Source organism: Bubalus kerabau, chromosome 21 (assembly GCF_029407905.1).
Source record: "Bubalus kerabau isolate K-KA32 ecotype Philippines breed swamp buffalo chromosome 21, PCC_UOA_SB_1v2, whole genome shotgun sequence".
NCBI classification, from domain to species: Eukaryota; Metazoa; Chordata; class Mammalia; order Artiodactyla; family Bovidae; genus Bubalus; species Bubalus kerabau.
This window is the reverse complement of record NC_073644.1, coordinates 62,687,569-62,695,150: the sequence shown is the minus strand read 5'-3', so window position 1 is coordinate 62,695,150 and position 7,582 is coordinate 62,687,569.

Here is a 7,582-nt window from a genome sequence, read left to right as displayed (position 1 = left end):
AATCAATCCTTCCACTTTGCAGGTGCTTGATTTTCCAGCAGACATCACTCGCACACCAGGTTTGAAAGGTGGGAAACATGTTCGTGAATATGTGGAAGTTTATTTTTCTTTACTGTCGCAGACACATCTGTTAGACGGGAGTTTTGTAATATGTCTCTCAAAGATTGCTAAGATTCATTTTTAACTGTGTCTTTTAAAAATATTTTGTCACATGTGGCTTATGGAGAAATCATTAGCGAGCATAAAACACCCCTTTTGTTTTACGCAGTGGACATATTATAACAATATTCTATCAAGTTAATTACCTGAGACACTAAGAATTGTATTTTAAATGTATAATAAAATTGATTTGATGTTTTGCTATATCCTGGAGAGATTTTCTTGCTTAAAAGTACTATCTTATGTAGCATTCTCGATGAATTTTGAAAGAAAGGAGGTAATTAAACTGTATGCTTCACATGACGATGCTGAGTTCCATCACTGTGTGAGAATTGGCTGAACAAATGATGTTGGTCTGCATGATACCCCTGCAAACATTCTTACGCTAATTTCAGGTAATTGACTCATGATTTTGATAAAACTGAAAGGTAATACTCCTTTTTACCTTCTCATCTTAATAGAGTAGAAATTGGAAGGTTCTGGTGGCTCAGCACCAAAGAATCCACCTGCCAATGCAGGAGATGCAGGAAACACGGGTTCGACCCCTGGGTTGGGACGACCTCCTGGAGAAGGAAGTGGCAACCCACTCCAGTATCCTTGCCTGGGAAATTCCATGGACAGAGGAGCCTGGTGGACTACAGGCCATGGGTTTGCAGAGAGTTTGACACAACTGAGTGACTAAACAACAAACAGCAATGTAGCTTTGCAAGGAGAACCGTCTTGCCTAATGGATGATTCACAGAGAAAATGGCTTTCTATGAGATATTTTTGTTGATGAATGGGTGACAAAAAGAGTTTCCTTTGACATTTTGGTGTCTAACTGATGGTCATACTCAAGCTGTAACTCCCTCTCATGGAGAACACGCGAAATGGGTGCTGTCTTAATTCCGACGAGTTGCTTTGGCTTGGTGGTGGTTACACAGGGGGACTGGATTCAGGAAAACTTCATTCTGTCCTTGGAGTTCTGAGCCAGGAGATCCTAGAGGTGTTGCTAAATATTACAGTGCCCAGGGCTCTGAAATAAAGCTTGTTTACAGGTAAACATAATTTCATGGAAAGGCCGACTAGCGTTGCTGCTCAGAGCACAGACTATGCAACTAAAGTGTGGGTGCAGAGGCCCAGCTCTGCCACTTCCCAGCTTTGGGTCTTGGGAACATAGCTTAATATACCAACGCTTTACTTCGTCATCCCACAATGATACCAACAAAGGTTCCCCCACAATATTGCTGAGAATGTTAAATGATCAGTATTTCCAAAGCTCTAGAACAGTGTATAGAATAAAGACTGTGTGGTTTTGACATATTACGCTTTTTAGACTGATTCAGGATATTAATTTTAAATTTGCCTGTCATATTAAAACTTTGCTCCTTGGCTTTTACATGGAAAGGCATTTTATTTTAAATATAGCAGTGTGTACATGTCAATCCTAAACTCCCAACCTATCCCTTTCCCCACCCTGAATCCACCCCTGGTAACCATAAGTTTGTTCTCTAACTCTGTGAGTCTGTTTCTATCCTGAAAATAAGTTCATTGTCATCATTTTTGTCTTTATCTGATTTACTTCAGTTCAGTTCAGTTCAGTCGCTCAGTCGTGTCCAACTCTTTGCGACCCCATGGACTGAAGCACATAAGACTTCCCTGTCCATCACCAACTTTCGGAGCTTACTCAAACTCATATCCATTGAGTCAGTGATGCCATCCAACCATCTCATTCTCTGTCGTCCCCTTCTCTCACCTTCAATCTTTCCCAGCATCAGGGTCTTTTCAAATGAGTCAGTTATTCACCAGGTGGCGAAAATACGGGAGTTTCAGCTTCAACATCAGTCCTTTCAATGAACACTCAAGACTGATTTCCTTTAGGATGAACTGGTTGGATCTCCTTGCAGTCCAAGGGACTTTCAAGAGAATTCTCCAACACCACAGTTCAAAAGCATCAATTCTTCGGTGCTCAGATTTCTTTATAGTCCAACTTTCACATCCATACATGACTACTGGAAAGACGATAGCCTTAGCTAGACAGACCTTTGTTGGTAAAGTAGTCTCTGCTTTTCAATATGCTGTCTAGGTTGGTCATAGCTTTTCTTCCAAGGAGTAAGTATCTTTTAATTTCATGGCTGCAGTCACTATCTGGAGTGATTTTGGAGCCCCCAAAAATAAAGTCAGCCACTGTTTCTACTGTTTCCCCACCTATTTCCCATGAAGTGATAGGACCAGATGCCATGATCTTCGTTTTCTGAATGTTGAGTTTTAAGCCAACTTTTTCACCCTCCTCTTTCACTTTCATCAATAGGCTCTTTAGTTCTTCTTCACTTTCTGCCATAAGGGTGGTGTCATCTGAATATCTGAGATTATTAATATTTCCCCTGGCAATCTTGATTCCAGCTTGTGCTTCATCGAGCCCAGCATTTCCCATGATGTACTCTGCATATAAGTTAAATAAGCAGGGTGACAATATACAACCTTGATATACTCCTTTCCCGATTTGGAACCAGTCTGTTGTTCCATGTCCAGTTCTAACTGTTGCTTCCTGACCTGCATACAGATTTCTCAAGAGGCAGGTCAGGTGGTCTGGTATTCCCTTCTCTTTCAGAATTTTCCACAGTTTGTTGTGATCCACACAGTCATAGGCTTTGGCATAGTCAATAAAGCAGAAGGATATGTTTCTCTGAAACTCTTTTGCTTTTTTGATGATCTAACAGATGTTGGCAGTGTGATCTCTGTTTCCTATGCCTTCTCTAAATCCAGCTTGAAGACATGGAAGTTGATGGTTCACATATTGTTGAAGCCTGGCTTGGAGAATTTTGAGCACTACTTTACTAGCATGTGAGATGAGTGCAATTATGTGGTAGTTTGAGCATTCTTTGGTATTGCCTTTCTTTGGGACTGGAATGAAAACTGACATTTTCCAGTCTTGCAGCCACTACTGAGTTTTACAATTTTGCTGGCATATTGAGTGCAGCACTTTCACAGCATCATCTTTTAGGATGTGAAATAGCTCAAATGGAATTCCATCACCTCCACTAGCTTTGTTCGTAGTGATGCTTTCTAAGGCCCACTTGACTTCACATTCCAGGATGTCTGGTTCTAGGTGAGTGATCACACCATCGTGGTTATCTGGATCATGAAGATCTTGCTTGTATAATTCTTCTATGTATTCTTGCCACCTCGTCTAACATCTTCTGCTTCTGTTAGGTCCATACCATTTCTGTCCTTCATTGAGCCCATCTTTGCATGAAATGTTCCCTTGGTATCTCTAATTTTCTTGAAAAGATCTCCAGTCTTTCCCATTCTATTATTTTTGTCTATTTCTTTGCACTGATCCCTGTGGAAGGCTTTCTTATCCCTCCTTGCTATTCTTTGGAACTCTGCATTCAAATGGATACATCTTTCCTTTTCTCCTTTGCCTTTCATGTCTCTTCTTTTCTCAGCTATTTGTAAGGGCTCCTCAGACAGCCATTTTGCCTTTTTGCATTTCTTTCTCTTGGGGGTGGTCTTGATCCCTGCCCCCTGTACCATGTCGTGAACCTCCATCCGTAGTTCTTCAGGCACGTTGCGATCAGATCTAACCCTTGAATCTGTTTGTCACTTCCACCATATAATCGTAGGGTTTTGATTTAGGTCTTGCCTGAATGGTCTAGTATTTTTCCCTACCTTCTTCAATTTAAGTCTGAATTTGGCAATAAGGAGGTCAGTCTTCATAGAGCCATTTAACTTCAGCTTCTTCAGCATTACTGGTTGGGGCATAGACTTGGATTACCATGATATTGAATGGTTTGCCTTGGAAACAAATAGAGATTATTCTGTCATTTTTGAGATTGCATCAAAGTACTGCATTTCAGACTCTTTTGTTGACTATGAGGGCTACTCCATTTCTTCTAAGGGATTCTTGGCCACAGTAGTAAATATAATGGTCATCTGAGTTAAATCCACCCATTCCAGTCCATTTTAGTTCACTGATTCCTAAAATGTCAATGTTCATTCTTGCCATCTCCTGTTTGACCACTTCCAATTTACCTTGATTCATGACTTCCTTCCCTTGGTATGATTAGCCACCTAAATATCCATCAAAAGATGGATGGATAAAGAAGCTTGGTACTTATATACGGTGGGATGTTATTCAGCCATTAAAAGATAAACTGATGCCATTTGCAGCCATGTAGATGGCCCTGGAGATGATCATACCAACTGAAGTCAGTTTTATCAGCTTCTGAGAGCCACTCTTGTGTGGGCCTAGATGATGAGATGGTCAGAGAGAGCCCGTCAGAGGTTCTGCTGAGTCCATCAAAGTGTTTCCCCTCAGGTCTGAAATGGATCCCCAGCACTTCTGTCAGTCACTGCTGGATGCTCGAGGAAAGGAAGCCCTGGAAAGTCAGCACTGGAGCAGCCGTGTCTGAGGACTGAGTAAGTCAGGGGAGGAAACGATGGGCTGCGAGGTGTGAGCTGACAGCAGACTGAGAGGAGGCCGGGAGGCGGAGGATCTCAGTGGCCCATTTCGTAACAGTCAGGCCTCTGGTGAGTCCCTTGAGTTTCTGCCCGTGTTCCCTGAGATGATGCCGCCGTCTTATAATCATCCCTCGCTTCAGCCAGCTGGAATCAGTTCTGTTCCTTTTGACCAGTTGCTCCCTGTGACCCCAGGTGGGACAAATGTTTATCCCCAAATGAAAAACAGCTTGAGTTTAGACACTCCTCATTTCTCACGTCACTTCAATTTTGGGTCAAGCAAGTTCCTATGAGTGATAGTTCAATGAATTTTCTTCATACACACCAGATACCGTTCTTATTGTAATGTTACAAATGGTTATTTTTATAACATGCATATTTGCCTTTAAATTTAAAAATTAGATTAAATCATCCCAGAAATATCATACTGGTTGGGATGTAGCAGCTCACTTACGAATATGGGCAGCACTGAAAAGACATCTGATGAAAGAAATCAACATTTATTGAACCCTTACTATGTTGGGGGTAATATCCTATGTGTTTTATTTATGTGGTCTTATTTCATTTTCACGGCTGTCCTGTCAGGTAGGTATTATTAATAGAGGATGAATTTCAAGCTCAGAGAGGTTAAATAACTTGCCTAAAGTCGTAGAGCTAAAATATGAGGCCAGTTCTGCTTGACACTATGCTCTTTTCAATATATCTTGCAGTTAATCAATCATTCAACAATATTTGCTGAATGTTTACCATGTGCCAAGAAGGGGTTGCTATGTAGGACTGGATGTGGAGGATGCAGTAAATTGTACGTCACACTAAGAATTTTGTTGAAATGTCAATCTCTCATATATGGGAGAGAGAATATAATTTTGGAGTCTTTCTCTTATCTTTTCAAAATTATTAAGATCTAAATAACATGGAAATGTCTAATGGTAATTCAAATATAAGATATCGCAGATTCAAAAGAGTAATACTCAGATATTATTTTTAAGATCATGAAACAGTCTTAAAAATTGCAGCTTAGTACATTCAGTTCAGCACTCAAATTTTGTGGCATTTCTGGCATCCCTGTGATTAGGCAGCAAAGACTAGACTGCATGGCAAACTGAATTAATTAATAATTGCAAAGGATTCTGGAGGTTTATAGTTTAATCAATAACAAGTTGACTTATTTGTTTACCTAATAAATACAAATAAGGGGAACATGAAACAGCTCACGTGGTTTTAAAAGTATGGAGGAGTATTATATGAGGAGTATATAATTACTACTTTCTTCTTAAAAGGTGTCTTTCTGAATTAACTCTGTTTCTTTAGATGGTCACTACTTTCTCCGACAGACAGTTCCTTGGTTAGATATATTCATTGATTAGAAGTGTGTGTCTGTTCCTGTAAGGCCGCTTAATTGACCTAATTTTAACCATAATTGTACCTAATTGATGTGGTCCCACATTGCCTTGGAGTTTTATTTCCAAAATAAACAGCGTATTTGCATCCAAAGACACACATGCGTGTGCACAAATATTCCAGCCTTGACCTCTGCCTGCGACTCTTGTCGGTCATGTTACTCTCTCCGCATTCCCGAGAACTTTCTCACAGAGTCACCTAGTTTTTATGTAATTCTCCTATATAGAACTCACTCTCATTCAAAACACTAATTTTACACAACAGATTACATTTCTTAAGTTTGTGATATTGTGACAAAAGCGTTGCTTTTACCCATATCAGAAAAACCAAAACGTTACAACATGTGATTCAATATGAAAATTAACATTGAGTAGACCAAAAAGGCAACCGAGCAGGAAGTACTGTGTTCTGTGTTCAAAGAGGCACAGTTATAGGTTTTAAATTCACCCTAAGGGTCAAATAGACCCTCAGTGATTAAAATAAAGACTCAATAGTGGTCCCTTGTACCCATGTAATATACAAGTAACTAACGCTACACTTCAGTTTAATACTAATGCCTGAAATTCAGGTCTTGGAAACAGCACTAAATGCTAATGGATCAAAGTTTGATTTTAAGTTTAATTACATTTGAGTCTAAGCATTGGCAACTGATATGAAAGCCAAGTTCATCACAAAGGCAGCAACCAGAGAACTCTTAAAGTATACAGTCTTGGCTTTATTTAGAATGCAATTTCTGTCATTACATTAGAGAGATGAAAGAACTCCATTTCCTTTGCTAGCTCTGTGCATTGCCCAGGCCAACTCTGTACATTCAGCAAGTTCGTTTGGTTCTCTTGGGGCCACCCTTGTGCTCAGCAGGTCACAGAACTCATTACACATGCCAGCAGAGGAGCTGTTACCATATCCTCCACTTCATGAGACTTCTGTGTTGCTTGTCCTTTTGGCTGCTAGACCAGGGAGGAGGTCCATCTTGCCTTCTTCTTTAGCCTCATCGACTCCATTACTTCTTCTGAAAATAGGCTTGACCACATTAAACACTGTTATCAGGTGATAGGACTGTAAGACGACCATATGTATTTCATTGAATGCTATCTATTATGCAAATGTATACTTAATATTACTAATAGTGGGTAGACATTCCCTCCTCCAGGGGATCTTCCCAACCCAGGGATGGAACCTAGGTCTCCTGCACTGCAGGCAGATTCTTTACCAGCTGAGCCACAAGGGAAGTCCAATATATTTCATAGTCATCAAAAACTAAGAATGTGACTCATGTAAATAGTCATTTTCTCCTCTAGTGATCAAAATGATTTCACATATGCTGCTGCACTTATATTTTGTTGTTTTTCTTGTTGTTCTGTCTCTAAGTTGCATCCAACTCTTTGCAATCCCATGAACTGCAGCTTGCCAGGCTTCCCTGTCCTTCACCATCTCCCAGAGTTTACTCAAACTTGTGTCCATCAAGTCGATGATGTCGTAAAATCATCTCATCATCTGTCGTCCCCTTCTCCTGCCTTCAATCTTTCCCAGCATCAGGGGCTTTTCCAAAGAGTCAACTCTGCATCAGCTGGCCAAAATATTA